The following is a 14,905-nucleotide window of genomic DNA, read 5'->3' as shown; positions in this document are numbered from 1 at the left end:
AATTGCTATGTCTACTTGCACAATCTAGCCCTTATCTTATAACCTTATCTTATATTATAGTTCAATCTATCTCTCAGCTAAAATAACAATTGTTAATTTTTCTGGATACTCACTAAAAAAAAAAATTGGCTTGGGTGTGGTAGGTAAGCTATAGGCCTACAATGGCTTACCATTTGGTATAATGTTCAGTACTGTATTGTTAGTAGCTCAGGTTCAGAACCATATATTATGGGTTCTATGCTGGTGAAAAAATTAATGAAATATTGAGTTTTATTTATCTTTTTCCTAAAAGTTAGTTTGGGACTTTTAAGAGGATTTCAGCAAGTATTGGATAAGTATATTATCTACAAATATTTGTAGGTTATATTCCATTGGTATTTAGTCCTAATCTTTGAATTTTATTGAAGAAGCAATAGCTTGTGGTCTGTATATTATGGGAAACTTCCAGCCCATAAGAGTACTTGGAGTCTGGTTCACACCGCTATGAGCATTCTTTCTCCAATACGGGATTTTTGAATTGCTGTTCTAAAACAATAGGCTCTTGGTTTCAATTCTCCTTTTTCTCTCTGCAATCTTGAAGGAATATCCTTACGATTTCATTGCTGCTACTATTGGTATCCGCACGAGCAGAGCAGTTGATATGACAGACTGACTGGATCTTTGACTTGCATAAAATTCCTGAAAGTTTTATCTACTCATTGCCAAATGCACGTTTTGAAAAATTAATTTAAATGCTGCAAGTTGCCTACCAATTGTTTTACAAAACCTTCAGGATATTGTAGCAGGCCCCAAAGTGTTCAGTTCCTAAGTCTTGGGGGAAGGGGGTAGAGATTAGTTCCCAAAACAGCCTTTAAAAAAACAACAACTGAGTTCACTCTAAATTCAGTTATGAGATGTCCAGGGTAAATTAGTTTCTTCAGAACTAGAAGCCATTTCCTTTTGTTCAGTTTCAGGTATGTGGTTGTTAGTGTTGCTAAAAGTTTAAATGAATTCTGATGATGTTAATTCTGAAGGAGACTTTGCACAAGGAATGCCCAGGAATACTGAAACATCTTCCCAGTATTTACACGAATACTGCTCTGGAGAACAGCTTATTTTATTTGTGCTGTGACTTTATAAGGTTACTTAAATTGATATATATGAATTATATATAAGTACAGGTAGTCTTTGACTTACAACAGTTCACTTAATGACCGTTCGAAGTCACAACGGCACTGAAAAAAGTGACTTGTGACCATTTTTTTCACACTTACGACCATTACTGCATCTCCATGGTGATATGATTAACATTCAGGTGCTTGACAACTGACTCACATTGATGATGGTTTGCAGCATCCCGGGGTCATGTGATCCCCTTTTCTGACTTCCTGACAAGCAAAGTCAAGGAGGAAGCCAGATTCACTTAACAACCTGATTAATTTAACAGCTGCAGTGATTCACTTAACAGTGAGAAAAGTCACAAAATGGAGCAAAAATCACTTAGCAAATTTCTCACTTAGCAGCATAAATTTCAGGCTCAATTGTGGTCATAAGTTGAGGACTACCTGTAGACATAAGCCAACGAACTGAAGTCATTTTTAAAGAGAAATCTAAGTCAGAATAATTTGGGTCTAGCTGGATTTTCTAAAATCCTTTGACAGCTAACCTAACCCTAACCCTCCATTCTCTGCCTCCCAAGTCCCAGCTGATTGGCTGGGTCTTTTTTGGTCGCCCTGCATAGGAGAACGGAGCTGGAAAGCAGGTTAGTGGGGTGGGGAGAGAATGGAATTTTGCAGTAACCTTCCCCTGCCACACCCACCAAGCCACACCATAACCACCAAGCCACACCCACAGAACAGGTAGTAAACTTTTTTGAACCCCATCACTGATGCCCATGCACACATAAATCATATCCACTGCCTTTATATGAGATAACCCAGCAATGTCATGCTTCTAGAGTCTGGAAAGAATATAATAATGTGTTAGACGTGAAATTTCTGGATTTTTTATAAAAAAGATTTTGAAATCAGTTCCCTCATCCCTGTTTCACTTTCAGAGCACATTACAACAGCCTTTACTTTGCAAAGACATTTACTTTGATCTGGCAGAATCATCAGAACATGACTCCAAGCAATTGACGCCAAAGAGAAATGCCCATGAATAACTCCAAGTTTTTCAAGTTTTCCCACTTCTCAAGCATGATAAACAGTTACAAAGGAAGCTGCTTTGTAGAACTCGTAGTTTGATCAGGACTTCTAGACTTGAGTGCAAGACTTTTAACCATTGTGTCACAGACCCATGGTGGGGAAATAGTTAGAATGTAGTACTGCAGCCTAACTCACTGCTCATTCTAGGACCATGATGGCGAACCTATGGCATGCATGCCGGAAGTGGCACGCACAGCTATTTCTGCCGGCACGCGAGCAGCGGCAAGGAACTGATCCACTACGCATGCGTGCACACTTCCACCAGCCAGCTGATTGTCGGGTATCTGCCGCACATGTGCGGGGGGTGGTGCGCATGTGGGAGGTCACATGCGCAGAGGCGCAGGGTGCATGGGGGGGTTATGTGCGCATGCACAGGTGACCAGGGGGTGTCGCGTGTTCATTGCATTATGGGTACAGACATGCATGTTTTCAGCATTCAACAACGAAAAGGTTAGCCATCACGGCTCTAGGAGTTCAAGTCTGAGTGGCTCAAGGTTGACTTGGCTTTCCATCCTTCCAAGGTCAATAAAACGAGGATCCAGATTGTTGGGAGCAATATGGTGACTATTTAAACCGCTAAGAGAGGGCTGTAAAGCACTGTGAAACAGTATATAAGTCTAAGTGCTATTGCTATTTATCTAGCCAATTTGGTTTAATTCATGAGAAACATTTGTTTATATTTTCTAAAAAGGGGTACCTCTTTCCTCAGCTTTGTCTGAATTCTTAAGAGTGAGCACGCTTAGAAAAATGAAGGGGGCACAGCAAAGCTTTCTTGAGTGTGCCTGACAATGTCGACTGGCAACCAAATATGTGCTGGGGCCCTGCTTGTTCCAAGTCCAGGAAACTACCTCTGAGAGTGTGAGTTCGGTTGGCCCCAGTTCATATTGCACATGAAAAAGTTTTTGCCTACTTTAGATAACACCCTAATTTTACCACAGCAAAATGCAACCACAGCATTTTAGCGACATTACTTTGATAGTGGGGCAATACTTGTCTAGCTTGGCTCACTGTTTCCCAACTGGAAGCTTGTTTCACTTGTCTGGGGCCTTTAAACAATCTTCTGCCAGCCCATTAAGAAAGACTTATTGCATGTAGAGTGCAAAAGTGCAATGAACTAGAGAGCAGTGAAGAGTTTTCTGTATCTCTTTGCTCTTTTTTATATTTCTTTGGAGCCCAGATTTGGTAGCCCTACAGTAAAGATTCCTTGCTCCTGACCCAGGATTAGTTCAACTCAGGTCATTCTAACATTAAAGCTGCATTCACGTGTAGTTTGAGGGAGACAGTCATGCCCAAATTTTCCCCAACACATCAATCCATGATAATTTCTTTTCTGACATCTCTAAGCTCTCGGTCATCTCCTTTCTCAAGGAGGCCTCTCAAATTAAGCCTAGCAGATTCTTCAGACTTTCAATTATTTTATTAAATATTTTTTAAATTTAATATAAATTTAAAGTATGTCACTGTGCTTTCTCATACAACTATCTACTATTCCCTGTGTTGCACAGGCCTTTAATCAAATTCTGAACTTTCATTAAGGCTAAGCTTGTTGTATGAACCAAGAATAACTACCACTGCAGGTTTCTACAATCCAAAAGTTGCAACTGATGACTAACCTCGGGTTAATAGTCCAGTTTTTGCAACAGAAATGGTTGTAATTTCTCACATCTTCTGTAATCCAATATGGGAAAAATATTTGTCCACAAACTGGTTTCATACCATGCCAAGTCATAGTTTGTTGACTATCTCGCATTTGATTGGATTCAACCAACACATTAAGCCAAAACCAAGCAAATGACACAGTGTATCAATGTCTGAGTGTGAATTAAGACTAAGAGAGAGCTCTAGTTACAGAGCTATTTCTCTTTACATGGATAATAAAATCAGGAAGAAATGAGCTTAGATTACCACTTGCATGGATTCTACAAATTAGATTATTAATGTGGAAGAGACTTATAAAATTGGTAGCATTTGTGAAGTGATCTGCAAATTTCTGCATTAATCACTGCAGAAGCATCTGACATTATCAAATGTCACAAGGTCTCCATGAAATAGAATATCAACTGCCCAATATGGCCTTTTCAATATGTCTATTCACCATGGAGAGAAGGATGAATCATGTCAATAGATTTTCTTAAGCAATTTTTAGTAGATTCATTTTAAAATTGCAAACTGGAATTTTTTCTCTTTTGTTTCCTGTGCTGTTTGCCAACAACAATGCAATAGTTTTGCAACTGTGAGAATAAATGTGCCCTTAAAATGGTTCAGAACATTTGAGGACCAAAGGACCAGAAAAGCTATGAAGAGTCTTGAGATGCCAGGTATGTGGGGGTGAGTCATGCACAAAAGTACCAAATTGCCATCCTATAGGAAACATTCCAAGAATTCAGATGTAATTGGATGTTGACAGGATGAACCATGAAAGCTGGAAATTTTTAAGTTTTTGGTCCTAGTAATTCATTTGTTTGGAACAGAGTTTGTCAGAAAAACACAATGTTATTGGAATACCACTACAACACTGGCTACAATTCATGGCTACATTAAGCAATCTTACTTGGCTTAAGACTACATAAAAAGTAGACCCATCCTGTTTGCTAAGTGATGGTTTGAAGCAAACACGTCCTAGGCAACAGACTGAAAATGAAACAGGTTTCATCAAGAACGCTGCTCAATATTGACAGGCAGGAAGAGAGACATGGAGGGCGTTGTGCTGAATTATTCAGCAATGCCTGGAGAACATATAGTAAGGAAAGATCAAAAATCAATTTTGGTTTGAATAAAATGCAGCTCAGCTGGCATACACTGAGTAGTCCAGATATAGCTTTGTTTCAGACAGACCAATACCATTTAAGAGACTTTGCCTGTGTGATAGTCAATTATTTGCTTATAGTATATTTGTGTGTTCTCCAAGGAACTCAAGGCATCATAAAGGGGTTATCTTGTTTTCTTTTGTCATCACTATTCTGAGAATAGATTGGATCTGGGAGATAGTGCCTGATGTAGTGAAATCCAACTTTAATCAGTAAAGAGGAGTCAGACTTCAGTACGGCAAGCCAAAAACCTGGAAGAACAGAAACTGGAAATAAGAAACTGCATAAACGGCTATTAGGAATGATAGAAAAAGGACTATAAGCATGGGTGGGCTGCTGGGGTTTTGCAGGGGTTATTTTCTTACAAATGTTTCATTCCCAAACTAGGTAACATCATCAGTGCTAGTCTGAGTAGAGAAATGACTGCAAGAAAACAACCAAACCAGTGGTGGGATTCAATTTTTTTTTACTACCATTTCTGTGGGCATGGCTTAGTGGGCATGGCAGGAGAAAGATACTATAAAATCTCCAGTCAGAGGTGGTATTTGCCGGTTCTCCTTTTCACTACCGGTACTCCGGTTCTCCAGAACTGGTCACAACCTGCTAAATACAACATCTGAACCAAACTCAGAGAGCATTCAAGGACCTCTCAGTTATTGTCTTTTCTCTCATCAAATCTCTCAATTTTGTCATGTCTGAAAATTTTCCTCTTCACCAATCATTCCTCCACTGTGGATATTTCAGAGTCTTTCCAAGTTAGATAAATTTTCAAAGCATTCTAAAATACTGCAGTTCTGAGTCCATAGCATCTTAATAACAATAAATTGCAGAACTTGGGTGCCGTTACAATAAAAGGCCTCACCTGTGGCTCCATAAGCTGCCATCAATAACTGATGAATGAAGCAGAAGGTGGAGCTGTACAGATGGAGCTCTCAAATTTTCAGGAGGTGGAAGTAGTCTTGCACTTTCATCTGTACTAAGTAGATCTGACATAAGTACTATAAGGAGCTTTTATGTCCAACAAGGGCTATAACGATTATGAAATAGTACAAAAAATAATCTTCAGATCATAAAACTATTACTGGATGAGCATCTGAGCTTCAGGTAACAATGAGTCCATTGTACTTCATTCAGCTGAGGGGTGGGGGGAATTGCCTGTCTCCTACCTAAGATTCACAACCAAATGTGGAGTGTGCTAAATTCAGTTTATCTCTCTGAGGATTGGTGCTTGAAAAAGAATAAAACACACAGAGAGAGAGGAGATGAGCAACTGTAGAAACAAACTGTTATGCTTCCTGATTCAAATTATTATACTCTGCTTAAAAGCTTGCTCAGGGAAGTAGGGAATTGAGATATACATTAAACAACTGACAGAAATGTGGTTGGTGCTGTTTGTAGTGGGATTTAAAAAAACAATTTTGTAAAATGGTCTGAATTATTGCAGCCCTTACAAGAGCCATAAGGTGCTGAATCCCATCCATCAGGTTAATTAATATATTTTTATGACTTCTGTATAAGTTTATTAATGGAATGTCAGCATCACTTTCAAAAAACGGTGAATTGAAATAGAATCTGATAGCTTCCTAATGTTTTTGGAGGATTTTAATAATAATACATGCTGCTTTGGTGGATAAAAATACAGCTTTATTTTGTTATAATCTAAAGTAAACCAGTCTTTTCTGATATGCTACAAATCAGGAGAACAGGATTGAAATCGATATGTTTTCCTTAAGATTATCTGGCGACTGGCTCAAAACTTCCTCCGAATATTCTGAAAGATTGTATGCAACCACACGTACTGTAAGATTTAAGCTGTGTGTCATAAAATTTGTGGCAGAGTAATAAGCAAATTCAAATTGCATATGATTCTTTCCTATCACTGACAATTATTTTGTTTCAAAGCAGCAGATGTAAAAAAAAGAAAAACTAATAAGGGAGGGAGAGCTAACCAAGAAATATAAGGAGTCTCGCATAAACAGAATAAGAATAACCAAAAGAAAACGGACCCCTCATTGGATTTCATAGCAAGTTTGTTTAAAATGAGCTAGATCAGTAAATATTTCATTTGTTTTATGAATCTGGCTATTTGGGCAAAGTAAAGTCTCCCTACAATGGGCAGTGGGGCTAGAACCAGAGGTGGTATTCAGCAGGTTCTGACCAGCTCTGGAGAACCAGCAGCGGAAATTTTGAGTAGTTCGGAGAACTGGCAAATACCAGCTCTGACTGGAGATTTTGCAGTATCCTTCCCCTGCCATGCCCACCAAGGCACGCCCACAGAACCGGTAGTAAAAAAAATTGAATTCCACCACTGGCTAGAACATCCCACTGCTCCGACAGGAACATCGGGTCAGATGTGTGACTACTGTTCCATACTGGGCTCTGGATGATCTGTTCTAGTGTAAACTTGCCAGTGGAATAACAGAACTAGTAAATTGTTTGGTCAAACTTTCCACTTCAGATGGTGCATTCATGCTAGTCTTTACCAAAATAACTGATATTATTTTATCCCTGGAAATTTTAAAATACCAAATTACTATATAGTGTGGTCTCAGTCTTTCTGCTGGCAAACTGCCTCTGGCAGGGGTGAAGATAAGTTCAGATTTCTCAGGGAGTAAAAGTTCTATGAACAGCATTGCTCTTGTTTAAATTCGTCTGAACTCATGAAGTCTCTACCTGATTTGGTTGTTCAGACTGCTCATTTCCTCTGATGCTGTTTAAGTATAAATGAGGAACTCAATAAGTGTCCAAAGTAAATAAAATCTTATAAAAAGAAATGGTTATGGGGGAAAAGTTGCAGACATTTTTAAAAGCACTATACATCAACTGAAATCAATCAATTGAAATGGCACAAAAGTGCCTGTAATAAAATAAATATATTTCATTTAGAAGTGCTGCAAGACACTGGAGAGAGAATACAAAGAAAAGCTCTTCTTTAGTAATTATTCAAAAGGTATTTCTATGTTTTCATGATATCCCAGAGATGTAACCTCTTGAGCTGTGTGTGCAAGAATTATATCAGAGTTCCTATTAAATTAAATATTGAGTAATTCCCTCTGAGCCAAATTGTCTGGCCATCTAAGATGGAATGGGAGTTGTAGCCATTATATAATTTTCAAAAGTTAAAGCCAGGAAAACATTGAGACAGGGCAGTATTAACAGATAACAGATCATCAGAATTGGAAGGGACCCTGTAGGTCATCTAGTCCAACCCCCCGCCCAAGTGGGAGACCCTACACCATTTCTGACAGATGGGAGTCCAATCTCTTCCTGAAAGTCTCAAGTGATGGCGCTCCCACAACTTCCGAGGGCAAGCTGTTCCAGTGGTTGATTGTTCTCACTGTCAGAAAGTTTCTCCTTATTTCCAAATTAAATCTCTCCTTGTTCAGTAATGTCCACAAGTACCACGTTCCTTATTCTGCAGAGCAATGTTGGCCCTTGTTCTGCTTACTTGGCTTCTGTTTTTGACTTGATAGTGGCATCCCATGCTGAGACCATTTTTTAAAATATATATCCCAAATGAAGACTTTAGGAAAGTGTGTTCCAAATTAGAGAAAAAAACATGTAGGCTTTAAGATACCTTTGCTCTAATTCAGTATTGTCTGATGAAAGAGTGCAGAATTCAGAATGAAAACCTAACATCCATTACAGTATTAAACAATGGCATGGTGTTAAAGTTGTAATTTCCCACTGTTCTGAGGACTGAAATACTGCCCTCCGGATTCTCTTTCCCCCTTTTAATGACAACTTCTATCACTGTCAGTAACACATCCAGAACAGTAGTGATTGTGATTATCTCTCAAAGGACACAGTGTTTTTATTCTCAGCTTCTACAGGTTATCTGGGGCCAGGGATTTGGGGCCAGGGACAAAATCAGACAAATTCTTTGCAGCAACTCAGGAAATTCACCTGATTTGGGCAAAGGGAATACCCAACAACTTATTTTATGTGCCTGAAGGCAGCCTGTTACCAGTGGTGGGATTCAAATTTGGTGGGTGTGGCAAGAGAAGGATACTAACCTGCTTTCCAGCTCTGTTCTCCTGTGCAGGGCAACAAAAGAAGACCCAGCCAATCAGCTGGGATTCAGGAGGCAGATAATAGATGCGGGTGGGGCCAGTCAGAGGTGGTATTTTCTGATTCTCCGAGCTACTCAAAATTTCTGCTACCAGTTCTCCAGAACCGCTCAGAATCTGCTGAATACCACCACTGTCTGTTATACTAAGGATAATAAAAGGAATTAGCTTTGATTGGTTGCATAGTCAGCAAGATGTTTAGACTGGATTTAGCATTTTTATCTACCTATCGACTTCTTCCCATCTAGCTATTATTATCTACTTGGGATTGTCTACTTTGTGATGGGTAAACACCTTTTCTTCCACAGTTCTATAGCTGCTGACCATGGTTTCTCAGCCAACAGTCCTGAGCCCTGTAACTGATATTGGTATCAGGAATGTGGATTACCACAATTGTATTTAACACAAATAATGAAAGCCTGTAAACTACCATTTATTACACATTGTTTTAGCGAAGTCTTACCATCTATATTGTCCATATGATCACACTTAACATCAGACATTGCTCCAAACATATTATAGAACACATTTGTCAAACTATTAGAAACATACACCAAGGTTTGAATTCCATACATGCCAAGGTTTAAATTCAAGCCCCTTTCTTTCTGCCTTTTCAATGGAATCAATAGACTTTGAGCTATTTTTTCTTACTCTTGAAAGTCAAAAATGTTTCCATGATGCTGGCTTGAAAATTTCTGACTGTAGACTTTACACAAAGTAGTTCCTAAATACTAAATACCAAATTTAAAGGCATCACAAGAAGTGAAAAAAGTGGTTCAGCATCTCATATTTTCCACCAGCATTTTCTTTTCACCAGTGCTAGAGCCCATGCTCTACAAGGGTAAAATCCCAAATTCACTATCCTTAGAAAATATCTATCTATCTATCTATCTATCTATCTATCTATCTATCTATCTATCTATCTATCTATCTATCTGACAAAGAACACTCTGGAGATCCCAGCTAATTAGAATTAACTATACAAACACACTGCCTGTTTTACACATTATAATGTATGATTATGATTTGTTTGCTTTTCAAGCCACAATTGGGTTCACATATCAACCAAGTCAACCACATCACTATTTATAGGTGAATCCAGTCAGCCTGATCAAACAAAGGTAGTTTTCTACAATTGGGAAAAGAAGAAGCTGCATTGTGCTGAAAGCTTCAAGTGCAATGCAAACTCAAAAGACTGGGCTTTCAACATAGGCTATTTCTGAGCAACAGAAGGTCCTCAACCTTTTCTGACTCTGACTTTATTAACTATATTGCAAAAAGTGATGGGAGAGCCGGTTGTCTTTGGCAGACAAAATGCAAACAACCCCCACCCTTGTTTTTATAATTTAGACAGGAACACTCAAATTCGCCTTAGGAAGCCCATTTAAAATCACCAATGAAGCTGCAGACAATATTAATGTGATGATACAATTTTCAGTCTGTAACAGTTTGTGTAATACAGGAATAATTTTTTATGGGAACGTGTTTGAAATCCTTGTAGAGCAGCTACACTTTCCATTGATAATATACATGAAATCAATTTGTTCTGTTCCCAATTAGATTGTGTTTGAAAAACAAAGCATCTATATCACTGCTGTTCTCTTTCAAACACATAATTTATAGTGTCTTTCCTTTTTTTAAACAATGGGGTTGGACAGGAAAGGACAGGAGATTATGTTATGAGTTTGGGTTCCATAGGCATTAAGTAAATGGTTATGAATTGCTATGCTTGTTCATAATTTACTGCAAGAATCTAAGAGCTCTGATGGATCAGACTACTGCTTGCATTGTCAAATGCATTATTTCTTACAAGAGCCAAAAATATGTATCAGGAAGCAGAAGACAACAATGAAACAAAAGCCATCTTCAGCATCTAGGATTTACAGCCATAATATCAATTTCAAAAACTCAGCAACACTGTCTTATATTTACTGAAAAATGGGGCATACTGTTGACCTAATTGAGTATTGGTATCAAAATAAAGAGTGATGTATTGTACTTACTGTTATCGCATAGGTCTCCCTGCAACTGAGCTATCCTGTTCATGTGGACATCCTGACTGTGGACATTGTAGGAGGAGAGCTCTGCTAGTCTATGGTAGCAAAACCTTGAAAGTAGCTGTTCTCACCAAGGCTTCCTGAGACACCAACAAACACATGTTAAATCCAAAACCCTTTTATTTTAGTTCAACAGCTGTGAATTATCATCATTCACAGCCCATAATGAGTCTCAGCCAGTTATAAACAGTCCTAATGAAGTCTGCCAAAGTCCTTCGGGAGAAGTCTGATAAGAACGCACCTTTATCTTTCTTGAAGTGCTGCCAATGACTCAAGTACCAATTAGTCTTTCAAAACCAAATGGAGCACAAATTCACCAGAGAGCTTTCAGGTTCCAAACTGACCAGAGCAAACAACATTGCTTCCTGCAAAGGTTCCTGTCCATTTTCACTTCCTTTATATCTTATGGGAGGGGCAATCACCTCCAAGCCTTACTCCCAACTCACCCCTTTTATATTAACTGCTCTTGCCTTCTGGCAGCTCTGTGAACACACGCATTGGGAACAGGCTCTCCTTGTTCCTCTGCCTCGCTGCTGTCAGATTCTGGAGGCTCCGGAGTCAGCACATAACTCCCAGATGGCCCTGGCCCCATCTCTGTATCGTACACAGGACCATCGTCAGAGTCCTTCCCAGACTCTCGGACTGGCCCATGTTCTTCCCCACAGTCCAATTCTGCTGCTGTCTCTGCAGGCTGCTGGCAGAACCACAACAGTAGTCTGTCAGCTTTAAAATTCAGCTGCCACATTTTTTTAAAGAGAGTTGGAGGAGTTAAAAAGTTCAAGGTTATTCTGTTTGTCATATTAAGAAATTCCAGTGGCAGTTAATTGGTTCTCGTGATTTATGAAGTATAGAAGTGGGAGGAGAGAAGGGAGGAGAGAAGGTGAATTCTGTGTAACTCTCGAAAATAATTTCACTTGGGAAATTGCCTTTGACATGCCAGTCTTGGAGTGATTGATATCATGGATACTTTCTGGATGCCTTACGTAGTCTTTGTTAGTTAGACAAGACTATAGACAAGCATGGCTCTCCACTTAGAATCAGAACTGACTTCTTTTGATTCTCTGACTGGGTGGAAATCACTATATGCATAGATTTAATCCATAATACATGGATGTCTATGAACACAGCTGATAACATGGCCCTGTTCACTGATAAACACATAATCCTCCTTCAAAGGATACTTGTGTGAATGAAATAGCTACTGATAAACTGTGAGACCCGATGTAGATATCATAGCTGATAGCACTTGTCCAAGGAGTCTCTCCTCCATTCATGATCAGATTTAAAGACACAGAGATTTAGTGACATATGTAAGGCAAGTCACTGAAGGCTCTTTTTATCATGTTCTATATTTGTTATCTTATTTTACATTCAGGAAATCTCCCATAATTTGTACTTTCAATTTGGATAGTGTTCCAGTCCTGTAATTGGTTTGATTGATGCTTTCTGTACCTTTCTGGGTCCATTAAAATAGACAGATGAGCTACAGTGTATCTACTGAATTAGAACTCCTTGCAATAGTCTAAATATAACTTTAGATTTCTCCTACCTGCTGCCTTTCAGCTGTGCTAGATAGTCCATGGAATTAAAGGACTTGTCCAACACACATAGAGGGAAATGGGAAGTCCACTTTATATAATGACAAAGTAAAATGAAGTTGCATTTTGACTATTGCAAACAGTTTATTACATACATTTAAACAATAACTACTGGTCTCTCCATCCTCATTGAAAGAGAACAGCAAAATATTATATATTGTGATATATTTTTATTCCCAATTGCATTTTTACAGGTTTCTGTTATTACAAAGCCAGACATGATTTGCTTTAAACACCTCACTCTGAATTTCTCTGCACCTGTTAAATCTTTTTGCCATTTTTATGAATATCCCATAAACCTGGCTGGACTATTTATATGTTATCTGGGTAAAGGACAGTGAAAGCACCCCTGTGGAGAGAAACAGCTTGCTGGCTGCATGTGGGCACAGCTGCTGTGCTATACATAACATCTGTCCCACAAAATGTTTTCAATTGCCACCAGGTCTTTTGTTTTAAAATTACAGTAGAATCATCCAATGGTCTTGGCAACATACAATTTTCCCACCATGTGAAACATAGAGAGGGGGGGGGAAGAGAGAGAGAGAGAGAGAGAGAGAGAGAGAGAGAGAGAGAGAGAGAGAAAGAGAGAGATGTATTATGTTATGTGATCCATGAAAAATATAAGAAACTTTTAACAGAAAGTTTCTTGAGAGTGTTAAATAGTGAGAGGGATGTATGTCAATATTTAATTTGGCTTATACTTTCTGAAATTCTTAAAGCAGGCATTATCTCAACAGCTTTCTTTGTCATTCTTTTTCAGCCTGGTCTTGGACAAGGTATTGCCACAGCCAGTCCTAAATATCGCCTCTCAGGGACAGAAATCGTCCCCCAGCTGTTAGAACTCCTAGGGTGAGGGTGTCAAACTCGCATCGTCACGGTGGTGTCAAGTGATATATTGCGACTTTTCCCCCCTTTGCTAAACTGGGTGTGGCCATGGCCAGTGTGTGACCCACAGGCCACGGGTTTGACACCCTTGTGCCTAGAGGAGGTCCACAGCTTCTTTTTAATCCTCTGTAATGATCATCCATACAGCAGAGCCATGTTTTATTCCATGTTTCTCTGAGTTTTGAAATCAGGAGTTCTTCCAATGAGCTTGGGAGAGGAGCAAAATGGCACATAAGTCAGGTAACTAAATGAAACGTTATCTCATATTCGGGAGCTAATAATAAAAGCTAAAGCAGTTGATAAGAGCTGACCATTCTGTGAGAACTTTTCTTTTCTTTTTTTAAAGATTTTTATTTTTTTAAGACAAACATATAGACAGAAACATAAAAACATAAAACCATCTTCCAATTATATACATACAGTGTGTCAGTTGGTTACAAATCTTTTGTGCTATCCTTTCATAGTCCTTACTCACAAATTGCATAGATTCTCAAATTGTCAATCTAGCACATGCTTATATATTTATCAGTTATTAATCTTTCATTTGACTAAACTATTATTCCATCAATTTATACGAGATATTCTAGATTTTATTGTAAATTTATATTATACATTCATCCAATGGTTATATATTTTATATTATATTCTATATCAATCTATTGATCTTCTATTACAAAACTTCCTAATTTGTTTCATTGCCATGTCTAGCCATTGATAAAAATAAGTCCAATATCGTATAAAATTGCTTATCTTCTTGTTCTCTAATTTCAAATGTCAAATTATGGACTGTGCTGAAATGAGAACTTTTCTTATTGTTTTTATCATTGCATCTTCCTTAGTTAGGAATTCTCATTCTCTGTGGTTCTATGAGTTTGTGTGACCTCTCCATCCTGATCTCCCTCCCACCCCAAATAAAAGTAATGACTTTATAGTGAGTTAGCATTGGACATGTATCAATATGCCATTTCCTTTTTGTAATATAATTTTAATCTACATATAAAATGTAATAATAATGGTATCACAACTTTATCAATTAAAACCATTCGCATTGGAAATAAACTACATAACATTCAAATCGAAAAGCATATTTATCAATGGGAAAGATGATTTTTTGGCGGGGGGCACTTTGTTAAACATGTTTAGCATAATCTTTGGATTTGGGATTTTACGGCTACAACCAAAATTGACTCCAAAATTTCTGCTAAGCAAGATAGTTGTTAAGTGAGTTTTGCCCCATTTTATGACCTTTGTTGCCAAAATTGTTTAGTGAATCACTTCAGTTGTTAAGTTAGTGATATGGTT

At 38.3% G+C, this 14,905-nt stretch overlaps 1 protein-coding gene across 2 annotated transcripts in view; it reads right to left on the bottom strand.

Moving 5' to 3' along the window:
• COLGALT2 (collagen beta(1-O)galactosyltransferase 2) overlaps positions 1–11,205 on the bottom strand; it is a 171,251-nt gene extending 160,046 nt beyond the window's left edge. Inside the window, exon 1 of one of the 2 annotated variants that reach the window (XM_087930435.1) lies at positions 11,067–11,205. The gene's annotated coding sequence lies outside the window, so the exon portion shown is untranslated. The remainder of the gene's footprint in view (positions 1–11,066) is intronic. The other variant, XM_087930436.1, reaches the window with a different exon arrangement.
• Between the last annotated feature and the right edge of the window lie 3,700 nt (positions 11,206–14,905).

Source organism: Pseudonaja textilis, chromosome 3 (genome assembly GCF_049901715.1).
Source record: "Pseudonaja textilis isolate UNSWEBS1 chromosome 3, rPseTex1.2, whole genome shotgun sequence".
Lineage (NCBI taxonomy): Eukaryota > Metazoa > Chordata > Lepidosauria > Squamata > Elapidae > Pseudonaja > Pseudonaja textilis.
The sequence above is the reverse complement of the archived record's forward strand: the minus strand, read 5'-3'. Positions and strand labels throughout refer to the sequence as shown.